At 37.2% G+C, this 18,654-nt stretch overlaps 1 protein-coding gene across 3 annotated transcripts in view; it reads right to left on the bottom strand.

The window, feature by feature from the left end:
- cadm1a (cell adhesion molecule 1a) overlaps positions 1-18,654 on the bottom strand; it is a 269,832-nt gene that overhangs the window by 250,838 nt on the left and 340 nt on the right. The gene's annotated exons all lie outside the window — the stretch shown is intronic.

Consider the following 18,654-nt stretch of genomic DNA (forward strand, 5'->3'; position numbering starts at 1 on the left):
CTTTCCAACCATTTCAGTGTAAAGTTATATCCAGTTTTGTAAATATCCAACTGTGTAAAAACACTATGCAAGTGTTTTTTTATAATATTACAAGCATCACTTTTCTGCTTTTAAATCCTTCCAATATTGTCCCTATTCACTTCCATTGAAAATGTCTCTCTAACCGAAAGAAAAGGAGAGATGAGTTGAAATAAAAATAAAAAGAATCCTTAAGTGGTAGTCAACATTAGCCACAAATGTTGTTGATTGTGTTTAACTTGGTACTGAACCCAGAACATTTCTTTAATTTCAGACACAGTGTCTTGAGTTACAGTATACTGTATAAAATTAAAAGGTGGGCACAGAATAGGAAGGGGGACACTTTGAAGCAAAGTTTATTTTGCCTTGTTAATGCACCCCCCTTCATCAGAGCATGGGCTTTTTTGAGTCAGCAATACAGTACATGCCTGAATTATAGATTTCTTGCAAATTAAAACTGCAGGCAGACTGTGTGCTTTAGCCTACTGACAAAACTGAAACCCTGGAAGTTGATGCTTGGCGCTTTGCAGATTTGAAGATCAGTCATTCTATTGTGCGCCCCCTGGACCAGAGGGAAGCAAGCAGAAAAGAGGATCTGTTTTTTTCTCCAAGCATTTTCATTCCCGTTTCCATCCCAAAGCAGCATATTTCTGTCCTCCTAAAGGAACTGCTTCCAAAAAACAACTGTGCTGTGGTAACACAGACCAAAACTCCAATTACATTTATGGACTTGATTTGCAGAAGTCATAATTATACTACCTTTATTATTCAAATTACTGGGCTGATTTCAAAGAATTAATTACCCTTGTCCAAAGTTTGATTGGTAATTGGCTGTTTTCTGGTTCCAGCTATTTTTGCTGCTTTCTTTGTACAGTTGGAGCATTTCAGACTTAAAATTCTGAGAGGAAAACCCTGCAAAACAGAAGTGATTGCTTTCATCTTGATTATCAATACATGCCACTTCTTAAGTGGCAAGATCATTTCTACAACCCCATACTCGTGCAGTTGTAAATGAATAAATAAACAAAATTAAATTAAATGCTGCAACCCTTTTCTTATCACATGAGTGCCTTTAATTGGAGTCATTTGCATCGCTCATCTGATAGGACTAACTTAATTTGAAAGTCTCTGTTGCTTTTAACCTCCATAGAGCTGAAGGAAATCAGTGGAGTGAAGTGATGCAGCTTTAAGACAAAGACTCAACTCAATTCTTCCTTTTTATTCAGAAGGAGTCCACACAAAAACCCAGCAAATGAAATGCAAGAGCAGAGCAGCCACAATGGACCGCCTGAATGGGCTGAAATGAGTTAGCCGAACATAAAGAGGAGGATGAATAAGGACGGACCGCAAGACCCGGTGGATTAGTGGCCAGCGGAGGTGGGGGGTGATTCTGGAACCTGAATGAGAACTCTCAGGCCAATCAAACTCAATCAAACCAAACTCTTAACCTCTGCTGGCGGATGACCTCGAACATAGAAGCGCCTCTTCTCCTTCTGCTCATAATCATGACTTAAAGACTCGAGAGATAATCACATACGCGGTTTCTGTAGAGGGAACATATTTAGACACTGGAAGAAGTCAATATTCAGCCTTTTAAATAGGTCAGAATGTAACAACTCGCCGCATTGTACAGCAAAGATAGACGGCGCACATGCGTAGCTGAGACATCTCAATTTATCACCAAAAATATCATCTTTTTTTTTTTGTCATCTAGATTTTGTTCTTTTGCAGGTGTTGTCCCACCATGTGTGTGCTATCTGAGAATTGCACATGTAAATGCCCGTTGTGACTACTTTCTATAAAAGCATTAGTAGGCCATACTTTTACTATCTGAGGATGTATGACATTATGAAGCTGTGCCAAACACTTAAGCACATGATAAGCACATCAAGAATGACATTCTGAAATTGTGACAAACACTTAAAGAAATGTCAAGCGCTTCAGGAGCAGAGCGATAGGATACAACAATCCTCTGACCATGCTGAGAGACAGCTTGAAAATATAAGCAGCCCTCTTTTCCACCCATTTAAATTTAACCGTTAGGTATACGAGACGACAGATTGCAAATTTTTCGCTTGCGTACCGTAGCTTTCATCTGATAGCTAAAAAAAAAAAAAAGAAAGAAAAACAATAGGATAGCATAAGCAAATTACTGTGAGGCTTATTTCTTCACTAAGCTCATTTTCCACTGAAATGCTCTTCCAACATCACAGATAAGGCTAGGAAAACACTCAAAGCTCGACATCTTGTTCTCTGACAGGGTGGATCAGAGCAGAGCTCCTCGTGCACATAAGAGGGGGTTAAAGCAGAAATAAAGCCAACACCAATCCCTCAAGACTCCCAGCGCGGATGTTGGGTGCGCCAGACGGGAGAGTCAGGCCCCCAGAAGGCTTCGTTGGCGATGTTCAGCCACAGAATTGCTGTAAGTGCCTCGTTAAATGCCGAAACCTGGAAAACAATCGTGTTAATGAGTGAGAATGCCAGACGTCACAATGCATTCAATCCAGCGGGGCTCTGAACCTGGCCCCTGGCTCCTCGGCCAGAGCTAAAAAGACACAATATTACAATTAGCATGCTGATTAGCACCTGCCCAGACTCACTGGGAATGACAGGGGGCTAATGACAAAGTGAGCCAGTGTTGTATATCATGTTCATTGGTAAATATCAACCACTTGGTATTCAGTGTGTCCGCATATGTGCCCTCTTCAGAAAAAAAGGAATTGTTTAGTTGAAAGCAAGACTGAGGGAGACAGTGGCCACTGGTGTGTCTCATTATTTCCATCCATGTCTGAAAATCAGAGCTGCAAAGCCTTTAATTGTCCACAACATACATTTAATGAGCAGCTTTTAGACACAAAACGTCCTGTCTGTAATGTTTTATCACTAATGACGCAACTTGCTTTTCATATGAGAGGAGACTCAAACGATACTCTGAAAATATCTACAGTAACAACAACAGCGGGAATATCTGATGATGCAAAAAGCAAATAAACTCTCAGAGGGTGGGTCGGGAACTGGCTTTATATGCGGTTAAAAGGGCAACCTTGTGAGATTACTACATTCCCTGTGTTGAGTTTATTTTTTATCACAGCATTGTTTATCACCTCACTTCCTGTTCCAAGTGAATCAATATGCAGTCAATCTCGGAGCAAGGAGAACGCATCGATTTGGTTCTTAAGGCTGTACAACCTTTAATCTCCTGAAACGTCGCCGAACCCCTGAATGCTTTGAGGACACATTATGCTGGACTGTGCAAAAGCTAAACAGGGCAGGAAATCTATGCACAATCAACAATCCAGCCTCTTACGGCTAACCTAAGGGCAAAGGTGGAGCGTGTTTTGGCTCTGTTGAGGCAACCTATAAGCTGAGACTTAACTCTTTATTGATTATCCACAGGAAATTCAGGTAATTTCCCTGCATTTGTGTAGAGCGTGTCCATTTTATTGGTCATCCCTATTTGAGTTTCAGTTGCACAACGGTGCATAAACTTAAGTGTCACTAAATGAAATCTAGTGTGAATAGTGTGTATCACTTGAAAATTGTGTTTGCCCCAACTCTGATTTACTGTGAATACATTCAAAATGTATTCTACCATTGTTTTCTCTGATTGCGAGCAGGAAGGTAATTATTTCTATGAAAGAACAGGATGAAGATGATTTTTGGTAATAGGCTTTTCATGAGGGTTTTTGTGGCAGGCTTTGTGAGATGCCAAGGCCAATGAATATGTACACTGTCCGCTGTTTGATAAAGTTTGAAATTAATTAGTGGCTGCTAAACAACTGAACTCATCAGGCCTGTATTTATGAGACAATACCCCTGAGTGTTTGGAGAATAATCCAGAAGTTTGAGCTGCTATCCATTATTAATTAAACAAGGACAAGTTAGTTCTCATGTTCTATGCATACCACTGAATTTAACAACACGATGAGTCACATTATACTCTGTTTTATACCAAACCCTGATCAGGCTTTTGTTTCAGATGAAAGCAACTAAAACAACTTTGAAGAAAATGAAGACTACATTGAAGAAAATTAAGACTACAGCAAATCACAACAATTTTGCAGCATATGCCTTGAGAATAAGTAAACAAATATGTCTATTAGGCAGATGTGACTGTTTGTCAGCCATTTAAAATGGATTCATAATTTTTAGCATTATTTAACAGGCTAATTTTGTCAGAGAACATAAATGTAATTAATTTTGTCATATTTTTCTAATTTGGTCTTATCAGTCTAACTTCATAATTTTAGCCATTATACACAATGATTAAAATGACTGACTATCAAAATTATATAAATTGTTATCTTCATTACAGAGCATGATTTCTTGTCATGAGAAATTTATTTTTAAATTTCATCAGATTGCACTTTCACCTATAAGCACAAATCAAGGAAATGTCAACTCGATAGCATGGTTTATTTTGCGCATTTTTAACTTATCTAGTTTCCCGATTCATAAAATTAGGGGGGAAAAAAAAAAAGAAAAAAAAAACGTGCATTTATTCCGCAATCAGTCACAAACAATATGGTCAAGAGCCATGTTTGGATTGATTACAGTTCATCACTCAGAATGTTTGATTGCCGATTTAGTCGCAGCAAACAGCACAAGAGGCCTTGTGAAGAAACAGACAGGCTGTATTACACACACATGGAATCAAAAACTCCAGCGTACATGTTTGTCTGTGTTTTCAAATCATCTGCTCTTTTTCTACAGTGTAGGGACACTGATACTGATTTTTATTTTTGTATTTTTTAAGAGGAAAGCTCTGATTGGTGGATTTCAACTCTTGACATCTGGCAACCCCAAGCATAGAAGCTTGTTAAGGCTTGTTAAAAACAGTCTATTTTTTTTCTGAAAAATAGATATTTGGTCAAAGTTTTTTTCGTCAACATTCTTTTAAAAGCTGAACTATTATTAATATGACAACCCATCTTTAAAAAACAAAAACAAGGAAGAAAACTTGATTAAACTCATGCAATTCTTAAACCTTAATGACATTCCGAACCTGTAGGACAATTTATTCTACAAAACACAAAAGATGATATTTTGAAGAACATCGTAACTGTCTCAGTTGTTTGGACCCTGCTGACTTTCAATTTATGGACCAAAAAAATAAATAAAGCATTTTGCATCTTCTTTTGTGTTCTACAGAAGAAGAAGAAAAAAATCATACAGGTTTGGACAGATTTTTCATTTTTGAATGAACAAGCCCTTTACGTATACAAAGTGCAGTTGTCTCATCACTTTTCATTCAGATTGCAAGCTCAAAATGAAGCATACTTCTTGCACTGGGATTCAAGAGCTATACAGGAGATGCCATCAACATATTTTAGTGTGTTTTCTTTCTGAATAATGCAGATGTTCAAGAACTGTTTATGAATATGAGTGCAATGAAAATTATTTGCTTCCAGTAATTTTTGTTTAAAACAAAAATTTAACTGGTTCTGAATAATTTCAATCCTAGACTTAAATATAATCTACTCATTATACACAGAAACTCACAAATCTGTAATAAAACTTCAATGGATCTACAGGGTTTATTTCCAGCTTTCTAGACACTCGTTCTTCCCTCTTACCATCTGCTAAGAAAACATGAATAAGCGGGTGCATTATTTAGCAATTAACGAAAAGTACACTAAGTGGGTGATTTTAATGATTCATAAACTTCTTTTTGCTGGAAATTACATTGCAGGACCTAAATAGGCACTCTGCAAGGGTTTATTGGTTGGAACAAGACTGAAGCACATTTATTTGGACTGCCTAAACAAGTGATGACACCGAACATACATTATACTGCACGAAAAACCGTGTGAGCATAACAAAACTCAAACAGAATCAGGGTAGAACAAAGTATCCACCTACACCACATCCAGTGCACTATCGCTCCCCATTAGAGACTACACGCACGCCCCACTCTTAGCACTTTATCATGGTCCTTAAATAGGGCTGTGGAATTATAAAGGAAGTCATTAGATTTAATTAGACCAATTAGATCCAAATTGGAACAGAATGATGCAGGTACATGCCACCAAACAACATGGCACCGATACAGTGAATCCTAATTGAAGTGCAGACTAGACAGAGGAAGGGATAAAAGACAAACAGCAACAGGCACATTTACAAATAAAATGTAGCCTCAAAAGCAACATAGACACCATTCCCGACCCATATATGCATGCATCAATCTCACAGAGAACTGGGGACCACACTGCCTTTTTTGTGATTGGCAGTGTTTAGAAGAAAACTGCAGGCCTCCCTTCCCACAGGTTCAGCTGATTATTCTCAAAAGACAAGCCGAGCTGCACCATAATCTCCGTGTTTCCATGGGGTCCTGATTGTAGCACAGCCCTGGAAGTTTGATAGAGCAAACTTCAAAGGAATGAGCAAGGTAAGGTGCCTGCTCTCTCGGGATTGCGGTTGTGCAGGCGAGGGTATCGAAGCATGAATTATCTATTAGTGTGACTGATATTACAGCAGGGGCCCTATTTTGAGACTGAAATAGACATATATATCATGAACTTGTGGCTGCGTGGCGTTTTTCGTGCTGCCACTAAAGGCTGATAATCTAACGGAGTCATAAGACCACTCTTATTAGACCACATTCGATGAGCCATGGATGCACATAAATGGTACACGAAAAAAAATTAAAAAAAAAATACACATCTTAAAAAAAATGGTCTATTCATGCTGGAAAACTACTAGTGAATCCATAGTGAAAAATGAAAACAAAAAACGTTTAACTGCATATAAGACTTTAACCTTCCGTGAAAATCAGCATGAAGACAAAACTGCCAACTGAGCAAGCTTTTTTTAGGCAAATTTCAAACAAATGTGGGAGGAATCTCAAAGATCTGCAATAATATTCAGTGTGCACAGGCTCAGCATTTGGCAGACAGTTGCGCTTGAAGAGAAGGTACTAGATGATCCAAGAAAAACATTGTCGAGTCCCCCACCAGCCCCTTTCACAACAATGTACACAAGGCCAAACACTTCACAGCCACAATTTGCAGAACACAATAATGAGCGCAGCACATCACTTACGTATACTCCATAATTTTCAAGCTGTGAAACGAGACCCTGTGGAATTAAAATATGGCATTTGTATGGAGATCGTATTTTTGTCATCAACCACCACTTGCTTTGTGGACAACCATCCCAACTGCGTTAGAATACCACTGGGAAGGGAAGCCAAACGTTACAATACATCTTAAACCTTTCATTTCATCATTATCTCCTCTGTCTCTATATCTTCTTTATGTTCATCTGACTTGAATTTCACATGCTACTGTATGCCCTGAACAATAATCTTCCAATGCTACAACAATTTCCTCTTTTCTCAACCCAGAAAGGGTAGCTTGCCATCCTATCTGTGCCTTCTGTCTTGTTACTGTTCAGGGGTGACTGTCTGACCTGAAGAAAAAAAAAGCCAGATGGCTTCTTTAACTAAGCTCTTGTCTGAAACCCAAATATGTCTGTTGTCAGCACAGTAGGGGGACAAAAGAAGAACCCCCTAAAATAACAGGATTAAAAAATCCAGATTGGGAAGATTTTGTCTACATGGCATAAGCACACAATGAGGGTTGCTAGTCAATTGCATGAGCCTTTAAGACCCTAAGGCAAGCTAATATCCTTTATTTCATCACACTTATCACAAAATCGTATCAAGTATTTAAGAATCCACAAATTAGTGGATTAGACATCCTAGCAAAAAAGATGATTAAACAAATCTTCATGCGAGACAACATTGGTGACCGGATATTTTAAAGTCTAGTTAAACCGATGACATACTCACAAAAACAGATATTTTAAGCTGTAAATATACCATTTAAAAGTTGGGGTCGGTAAATTATTATAATTTTTTTCATTATTTTTTTAAAAGTTGATCAGTAGATTGTAGATTGTTGGAGTAGATTGTTGGAGTGTATGAAATATATACGTTACATAGGCCTATAGGCAACAGTGTATGTGTTATCATTTAGCCTATATTCTTGCACACTTAAAAGGCTTTCATGGCAGCAAACTGCTGCTGCGCTGTACTCTAGGTAACAAACATAGTACCAAATATTTTGAAATGTTTTAATATATTGATTGTATAAAAAAAATTTGGATTGCCTTTTGATTTTTAATGTTATTCTGAATAAAAGTATTATAATATTACTAACAGATTTATGTATATAATAATTATATTATATAATTAAAATATCATTAGTAATTACTATAATTAGTAATATTTAGCACTAATGCATGAATATAGATATTACAATATAGTATAATCCAGAGTAGAAATATTAAATTACAAACAGTAAAATAATGAAATAATGTAGTTACACAGTACTGTTCTGTATACTGTAAATTGCATTACACTTTAATATATTTTTTTATATTGCTGTCAATCGATTAAAAAAAAGCTTATTTTTAATCACAACATGTCAACGTTTTTAATATATTTTTATATTGTAATAATTTCCCATTTAATCTCCAAATTGATGTAAAAACAACAAAGACAGTATATTTTACAAATTTGTTTAATGCCTTCTTTTTATGGATGAAGGCCAGTATCACCGATACCAATACTGATACTGATGTCTCATTGAATTAGTTTTTTTCTCAATTGTAGCCATTAATAATAGCTGTTCAACATTACAGTATAATTGAAAGATTATTTATTAGGCTTAATATAACACCGGGTTTCCCATTCATTGATTCATCTGTGGCAGCCTGCCACAATATCAACTTTGTCCGCCACAAATAGATTTCAGTACTTCCCATTACCTAGAATGTGGCGCCTGAAAATATATTTAAACTTCTCATAATAACATAAAAGGTCTTATGCTGTGTTTTGTGTCATTGCTGTCAGTGAAACAAACTAAAATCGAAAGCGCAATAAGTCTTTGTGTCCTTATCAAAAGACTGTCTGTTTGAGCTGCGCAAAGAGAAGTGCGCACTTCACTCAAGTGATCAGCTCAGTTCACAGTGAATGAATGCAGTGAACTCCATGGCCCTGTCCCAAATGGCACCCTAAGCACTCACGGTCTTCCTACGAGTCCACACTTACGTGACGTAATGCCATTTTGACTCTCGGGAAGAAGTCTGCTGCAGTGCTCGCATCAGTGCGCATTGAGGGCGCATATCGACTGCAAAGGGGGCGCTCTCAAGCACCCTTCTGAAACCTAAATTGAAAAATGTGACACCCTCCAGTCTCATGGACTTAACGGACACTCGCACACGGCAGCCATTCTAAGTCCACAAGACTGAAAGTGCATATGAAGTGTGCCATTTGGGACAGGGCCAATATATCAGGGCTCAAGTCAATTTGGTGGTCAAATTAGTCAAACTGGTGCAGACTTTTACTTGCCCTACCAAAATGCACAAAAAAAAAAAAGAGTTATTGTTTTCATTGTTTTTGACATATTGTAAACGATTTTCAGGTAGTTCTAACAGGTAGGATATACATTTTTATTTAATTTTTTTCCTTTTGCTTTGATTAGTGAGGACAGACATCACAGCAGCAGGTTTATTAGGCTGCTGCCACTTTAAGACCTGCCGCTGCTGCACATCACACAGATCTGACATGCATCCCCTTTTCTCACAACTCCAAGTTAATTTAAGACTTCATTTAACTCATTTGAGACTGTGCATTCGAGGATACTAGACAAAATGGGAATTTTGGCATAATTGTTTGTTTTTGTCAGTTCAAGCGCTGTCTGAAGCTTAATTAAACTGTTAATGTTTTACGCATTCATTTGATTACCACCCTTTTGATATTTTTGTATTGAATCATAAATCCAGATAAATTAAAACAATTTCTGAAAACAACATTTCATATTATTGTAAAAGTAATAATAAATTAAGTTGTTCAAGTTTTACGAATTCAATTGATTTGAAATGCTTTTTGATTGTTGAAGTGTAATTAAACTATTAAAACAAAAATAAAACAAAAATAAAAACGTAAAACACAGAATGTGGGGGGGAAAATGTAACATTTCATCATAGGGCCTAGGGCTGTGCAATTAATTGAATTTCGATTTCAATTTCGATTTTTGCTCCCAACAATCACCAAAATAGTATAATCGAGTAAAAACGATTATTTTGCCATTTTCTGTTTTGAAAGAACGCTCTTATTTTGTCTTGTGTTCTGAATGACACGCGCACATCCGCCCTTCCCTATGCCGTAAACTCTCTCAGCTTGAATGTTTAAACTGATAAGACTTAAAAAGAAGTGAAAATGATAAACTTTAGTTACGATGCAATGCTGGCCCGATTGTACAAGTGACAATTCCATCATGTCCCGACTCATAAACGCGAGAGTGTAGTTTCGACGCTTGCCTTGTCCAACCCATTTTGAGAGACAGAGAGAGAGAGAGAGAGAGAGAGAGAGAGAGAGACGCAGCACCGCTGAACACTCACGCGCTGAACACAATTGCGTCTTGGAGAAAGTTTTTAAATTATTGATTTGATTTTATAATCTTTGTGGATTCATTTAAGATACTCATACAATCTACATGCTAAAGTGAATCAATGTTTGTGGGGGAATTTCCCGCATTATAAGTGCTAGATCTGCGGGAATTATTAAAATACTCATTGAAGGAGCCTATTATCTGTTACATTATTTATTTTAATAGTTCAAAAAGTACAATCAATGTTCAAATTTCGATTTTTTAAGAATTGTTGAAAGGTGTGTTTGGTGACACTTTACAATAAGGTTCATTAATTAGCATTATAACTAACTTACCTTTGTTAAGATTAACTAATAATGAACAATAATTCTACAGCATCTTAGTTAATATTAATTTCACCATTTACTAATACGTTATTAAAATGAAAGGTTGTATTAGTTAACATTAGTTAATGCACTGTAAACTAACATGAACAAACAATGAACAGCTGTATTTTTATTAACTAGCATTAAAAAAGATGAATAAATACTGTAACAAATGTTTTTTCTCATTGTTAGTTCATGTTAGTTAATACATTAACTAATGTTAACTAATTAACATTATTGTAAAGTGTTACCGTGTCTTTTTAATAAATGCAACACGTTCCCAGTCATGTGAAATAATCGTGTTACATAATCGTGATTTCAATATTGACCAAAATAATCGTGATTATGATTTTTTCCATAATCGAGCAGCCCTAATAGGGCCCTAAAAATTTTTTTTGTTCAACTTTCAATACATTTTTTGTTAAATTGTATAAGTTTCATGATTTCAATTAATTAGGCATGCTTTCTTGATTTTTTAGGATTTTTTGAAGAATAGAATGTTCAAAAGAACAACATTTATTTGAAATAGATAAAAAAAAAAAAAAATGTATGTACTGTCACTTTTGATCAAATGCATCCTTGCTTAAAAATATATACACAAAAGCCATTTTCTCCAGCTTTGAAATGGTCCAAATGTTAAGAACCAAACCACTTTTATAACAAACTCAGTAGATAAACAAGCACGACATGAACATTTCTACATTCCAATTTGCAGATCTGACTTGTGCGCCGATTCAGTGCTCGAGCATCGCTGTGAAATGACCATAACTACCCTCATAATAACCACACCACAAAAACGGAGCTGTAGCCAGAGACATTCACGCATTAAAGGTGACACTTGATTCTAAAGGGGTCACAGAGCACACATAAAAGAAACTTCATAAGAAGCTCAGCAATAACTTTAATGCAGCATAGGACAGTTCATTCCTGCTCTAAAGGACACCCTGGGAATGCTATGCTGAAATAAACTAAATCTCCCTAGGCCTGGAGTCTCTTCTTTATGTAAAAAGCACAATAACATGTCTTTGCTGATGGACAAATCTGACGGGGACATCAGTGGATGACAAAAATGACTGAAAGCAGCTTATTCCCAAACACTATTGCGAGTCCATCAAAGTGCTCTGAGTGACCGGATTACTGAATATCTGTTCAGGGAGTGCATAAAAACACATGATTACAGGCATTTGGGGCTCGGTGTCTGCTATTCTATATTAAAGACGAATAGATTATTTTACAACACTGTTTTAATGCGCAAGAGTAAACGTTTTTTTTTTTTTTATAAAATTCATGTTTTGTAGTTTTTGCTTCAATTGGTTTTTATATTTGCTTCAGCGTTAAACTTCACTGTAATCAATGACATAGCGTCTGGGCATGCACGTGCACATGGCCCGGGCGGATTGAGGGCCCGCCCAGGGGAACCTTTTAATTAAAACGAGAGAATTAATTTTTAATTCATGGCCACGATAAATATATTTTTGTATGGATGTCATGTGCAGAAATGTCCTGTTTCTCCGTAATTTCTTGTGTGCATTTGTTATTTTTTGCACCCCGCGGTTGCCGTAGAACTACGGCATAATTTTTTTAACAACGCTACATGATTGCGCCAAATTACAAAAGAAAACATTGTGAGAGGTTAGTGGAGAGATACAACAAAGACTTCCACAACAGTTGTTCACATTCCATGCAGTCTTTAAAAGACAAATCTATGACAACAGTTCAAGATTTGCCCAGTTTTTTTATTGTTGAGAACGACTATCACATCTAGCTTCAGCATCATCTGCACTGTTTTAGTTCTCTTTTTTACCGTTCCTGTTACTGTTCCTTCAGTGAAGCGCTCATTTTCAAAGCTGAAGCTAATAAAAAATTATTTGCGGAGCACCATGTCGCAGAACAGACTATCGGGACTAGTAATTCTTTCCATTGAGAATGCACAAAGCCGTGAATTAAACACCAAGGACATCATGGATGAATTTGCCTAAAGAAAGGCCCAGAGAATGCAACTAAAATTAGTGAGTAGTTTTGTGTTTTTACATTTTGGGCCACTGTGCTAAGATCGTTTGTGTTTGCAATGTAGTAGTTTAATATTAACATTGGCTGAGTCTTGGTTATTTTAGACTTTTTTTTTGTTCCATTCTGGGGTGTGTTTCCCAAAAGCATCATTGGCCAACTATGATCGCAATTTCCATTGAACTCTATTGGTAACGACGGAACTTACGACCATAGTTGGCTTTGGGAAATGCACCCCAGGTTGTGAAAAGTTGTTGGGTAGAGTGTGTTTTATTTATGGTATTGTTTGGTATGGTATTTTCTTGATAGGCTACAGTGAACATCTATAAATGTCTCTTCGATGTACTTGGGGGCGGGTTCTAGGGAAGCCCATACAAATATTTTTGGCATATGGACCCGGGACTGACTTGCTATGCCACTGACTGCAATACTATGTAGATTTCCAATACTGGTTCTCTGCACATGCACAGTATCTACTTAACTAATGCGGCATTCTACACCCATCTGTCTAGCTCATTTGTACAAAGCCCCCTAACTGTAAACAGTCTGTGATTACTGACTATATTTTAGGGATGAGTCACAATAGTCCAACAACCACCTATTTAACACTATTTTGTTTCTTTCCCTGCCATGGACACAAGTAATAAACCACTTGACTTGACTTAAGATTTATAAGGTAAGGCTGCTCTGTTTTTTGGCACATATTGCACAAACAAATAATCAATTCTCCTAAAATGTTTCAAGGGAATCCAGATCATTAATAACAGTTAAATGCAATTCTAACCTGCCTTTGATACTGACATGAAAACTACAATCCCTGTGGCAAGTTAGCAAATACAAACACTATTTTTAATCTGATGTTGACCCAAGACATGCCACTTCCAGAGTACTGAGGAATTCTTGCCGTGTGGTTAGATGAATCGCAGATCACCCCAGCGGGCCACCGTACAGCATTTCACCAGACACAGAGATTACAGCCTGACCTATTTTGTTTTATTAGGAAAAACGAATCCTTTTGACATAGTAGGTCAGAGGAGCCAGTACAAATGGCTAAATTTTTTCAATGTAAAACAAACATTGCCTGTATGCACTGCCTTTCACATTTGCTCTTCAAGTGTGACCTGATAAAATAATATTAATAAACCCTAAGGTAGTGTGAAGGGGACAGAATGATGAGTATCAGCCGTGCTGATATAAAGCCCCGGCGATCTTAAAAAAGTAGATGAAACGGGGAGTGAGCTACAAATTGTAATGTACCCAATGATTCAATGTCAGACCACAATAAAATGACAAGCGCAAAAAATAGGCTAGCCAAACGCTTGTGCATTGGCTGTAATGAATGGACTGAAACTCCAAAAGATTGCGTGCACATTTATCTTTTTGTCTGCATGCTGCGACTCGAAGCTACAAAAAGCTCTGAACAATACAAGCTGTGAACAAAGAGAACTATCAAAGAACAAATTGTTATCCAGAAAGAAGAGTCAACAATTTCCAAGCCATTTAACATCTTCAATGGATCCAACAAGTTCAATTCTTGCTGGATGGACTAAATATGTAATCCAGCGTCTTGAGATTTCCGAAATATGAACAGACCAACCTCCAAGCATTTGACTGTAGTGATTTCTGAACCAAAGAGTCATTTTTTATCTTCATGTGTACTGCAAGAGGAAAAACTCATTGGTGCTTATCAGAGAGCACTAAATCCTTATTTGTACAGCTAGAAAATAAATGGATGTGCTTCCCAAGGGACCTTACTTTATGATAACATATACAGTACATATCTCCTGTCTCTTGATGGGAATAGATATATTTTGAGAAAAGAGCAGCGATTAACCTTATACACAAGACATCTGAGTGGGTGAATTGGTCTTAATGGTAATGCTAATGGGTGCTAGTAATCTCTATTTAATGAGAACTTGCTCAGTGTGAGCTGCAATATAATGATGAGTTAAACTGCTCCATCATCAGCAGCTCTCCAACAAAGGACGGGATGTGGGAAGTTGCGGTGGTGCTGTGTTTCACAATTTGACCCTTTGGTTCATCAGCTGTCTGCAAAACAATTTAACAGTCACACTGAGCGTTAAAAAACAGTCTCAGCTTCCACCAAGCATCAAGGCGCAACTGCATAATGACAGATTATAAATAATGTTCAATGAAACAACTCAATGATTGAAATAAATTGCCTTTTTTTGTCTCTCTCTAAAATTAAAGGAAACAAATATATAATACATAAATGTCAAATGAATATTTAATATAATCTATTTATCTGATAATGTAGATTCAGATATGAATTAATAAAAACTTGTCTGATGTCTGAGAACTGAGAAATGAACTGTCTGAGATCTACTAAAATGCAATTCAGTGTCTGACTCTGAAGCACTTTTTAAAGCATGTTTTGTTTGTTTTGGGAGATACAAGGAGCGGCTGATTGCATGACAATGAATTCTTGGGGATTTTCTTACTCAGCAAAGAAGCATCCCAGTTTGGCTTCTGTACAATAAAGCATCCTTGTTGGATATTTCACCCAAACAAAGAGCAATTTAGAAGAAATTAGGATCAAACAACTCATATGCTGGTCAGCATGCATTTTCCCTCCGTGGCCTCCATTGTGCAACAAGGGAATGTTATTACAGAATTTTAATCAGGACACAACTGCCTTTATTTACTGAAATACAAACATAATTTAATCCATGAGCCATGTTCACAATGGGTTTGATTTGGGCTTTTGTCTTTGTCAAAGTCAATGAGTTCAATGATCATCTAGTGGTTGAGTTTTGTATTGTTTTTAGCATCTTGACTCATCAATCATTATCATCACGTCTGTCAAAGTGGTGTTTTGGCTGAGGCACAACCTGACCTATGTTTAAAGTATATTTTTCCAATTCAAAACATCCAATCCAAACGACAATTTAGCTCTCCCTGATTTTCTAATCATGACATGCACAGTATTTCATTTTCAGTCACCAAATAATTGAGCCATGCCATAAACTTAGCAACTGAGCGAAATGGTATAATAGAAATATACACCATATGACACCATAAGAATGTGTCATCCACTCACACAAGTATAACAAAAACATTACCAATAACACCAGTAATCTCTCTAGATACAGCCCAAACTGAAAGAATTAAGAGAGCTCTAGTCTCTCCTTGCGCTGTCATTTTTACAGAGCAAAGCAACCAATCAATAGTGAGGCGGGCATGGCAGATTCCAGCCGTAATCCTCAAAATATTCTTATGTGGATTAGCTTCTCCCGCAGCCATTTTCATTTTCACTCTGTAAGGTATTAGTCTGACAGCCAAGTGGAGCAAAACAAATAATAGACACTTCAAATGGGAAGAAACGTCTAATAACAGCAACCTGGTTAAGCTGCTGCTTGCCTTTTCTCTATTTCCATATATACTTGTTTGCTGCAGGCCCTAAACAAATTATATGTGCTATATGTTGTGTACTAAACGTTCATCTAATTTGAAAGCAGTATCACTGGCTAATGGAAAATTAAGGGATTCCTTGAAATTTGAGACTATATTGTCACAGCAGGGCTATTTTCATAAATCTCTGTCCTTTACATTCAAAGACATTGTCTGGAAACACAAAAGCACAATTAAACAATGCTTAAAGCCTCCAAACAATGGGCACAGAAGAGATTCCAAGCATTATAAAGAGTCAGAGGGGGTAGTAAGAGTAAATTGATGGAGATGTTGTACAAGTTCTGAAGCAACAGTGATGGTTAGCTGGTATATAGGAAATGCTAGTTGACACATTATAAAAGGCATTTCAGTAATTATAAGGGTTCGTTTTCTCTAGTAGTGAGGGTGCTAATGCAAACACAGTTCAAATCCTTTAGCATATATCATATCATAATATTTTGCTACAGTCATGTAAACACAATAAAACCACACTGTTATACATTCAGACAAGAGTCAACCGTTTAATGAGCATAGATATGCCCCCTACGTAATATGCCAGAGTTTTTGTTAGAAATATTGACTGCCACCTACACACAGTTGTTCAAGTAATGATAGACTAACCACAAAAGGTTTGCTGAAATAACTGTATTACTCATCATCACATTATACTCACTCCACACTAAAAGACAAGTAGTGACAGATCAAATAATAGATATTGTAACATGTCGATTTCAGAATGATTGCAAGATCGAAATAATAATGTGTCTATTGCGCAAAAAATCATTCTATGAGAACATCAAGAAACTTGATAAGAAAACCGGTTTTTCATGCTATAGCCTATCTCTGTACGCTATCGCTGGCACCGAGCACAGCAACGAAACGCATAAAGAAAGGTAAGGGTGAAGAAAGTCCCTTGTTTTGACACGATGTGATTTTCCAATCACGGACTATTTCTCCTACAAAAGTGAAAGCATCTTTATGACTGCACACGTTGTCCGAGCATCGTTATCCGGAGGGATAATAGACACCATACACTGCATACGAGCGACTCCAAGTTAAAGTTGTCGCAAAGGGACAAAACTACGCTCCCGAAGCGATGCTTATTAGCCCATATGCAGCTTCTGAGCAGAGGCAGCACGAGCATCGACCAAGACGTTATTATTTTACCAAGCGAAAAGACCTGCACTTGTTGACTACGTGTGTTTGAACACTACGACTTCTGTTGACAAGAATGAATAGCCTATACTATATAAAGAATAGTATTCTATAAAGAAAGCGGACATAAAATAGAAGAGCGGGTAAATAAAAGGTCAGTCTGTTACTTAGAGACTGCGTTGAGTGACGGAGGAAAATATTGGCAGTGCCACGAGCAACAAAACATCTCCTGAGCAGCGAAGACCATGCGAATTATTCTAATGTTTTCCCAAATGTGATGTGTTTGTTTTAACCACAGCCCCTAAAGTTTGGATATTTGTGTATCGAGAAATGAGAACAGTAGAGAGAAACAGCGCGCGGATGCAGCCAGTTTAGAGCGAGCGGTCACACTCATATGCGCTACTCTGACTTAAAGGGACAGTTCACACAAAAATGACATTTCTGTCATTTATTCATCCTCATGTTGTTCCATGTGGAGTCCCAAAAGCTGTCTGACTATCTTTCTTCCGTGGGGCACAGAAAAAGACGCAAAAATGTTAGACTGACAGCCTCGCGTCACCATTCACTTTCACTGCATTTTTTTTTTCCATAAAATAAAAGTGAATGGTGACTGAGGCTGTCATTCTGCCTAACATCTCCTTTTGTGTTCCACAGAAGACAGACGGATTTGAAAGAACATGAGGAACAGAAAATGACGACCATTTTAAATCTTAGGAGAACTGTCCCTTTAAAACAAAAACATAAGGTGATAAACAACGACGTTCATGCGTATTCCTAAACTTATTCCTTAAACTTAAAGGAACTTATTTACATGCTTATGCGAGCCGCATGAAGCCGAAGCATCGCGGTCCGTGATGCAGATGCAACTGCTCCATCTTTTCACAATCCATTCCAATGACTTGCAAACTCGCAAGGACTCAAACAGACTGCAATTAATAAAATGTGATTCGAGAACCACAAACAAGGACAATGTCACTTAAAGAAACAGAAATTGATAAACAAATCCATTACAATAATCCATCGGAACAGAAGCTGTTAGCCTATTTCAGAACGCTGCTTTGCGTTCAATAAAGCTCCGTTTATGTTCCGCTCTCCAAAAGACTGCTAATATAGTGATAACATATTTACAATGTATCTGGTTCTATCTTTACTGCAACTAATTTGCTGATGAAACAATCTCAGTCCATGTAAGGAAGAGAAACATCCCGCTTCCCCCGCACGAGAGAGAGACCCGCAGCAAAAGCAACTGCAGACTTTATCGCGTCAAAGTTAACAGAAATGACCAGAAACCCCACATTTCA

The sequence above is a fragment of the Leuciscus leuciscus genome, assembly GCF_965113295.1.
Source record: "Leuciscus leuciscus genome assembly, chromosome: 16".
NCBI classification, from domain to species: Eukaryota; Metazoa; Chordata; class Actinopteri; order Cypriniformes; family Leuciscidae; genus Leuciscus; species Leuciscus leuciscus.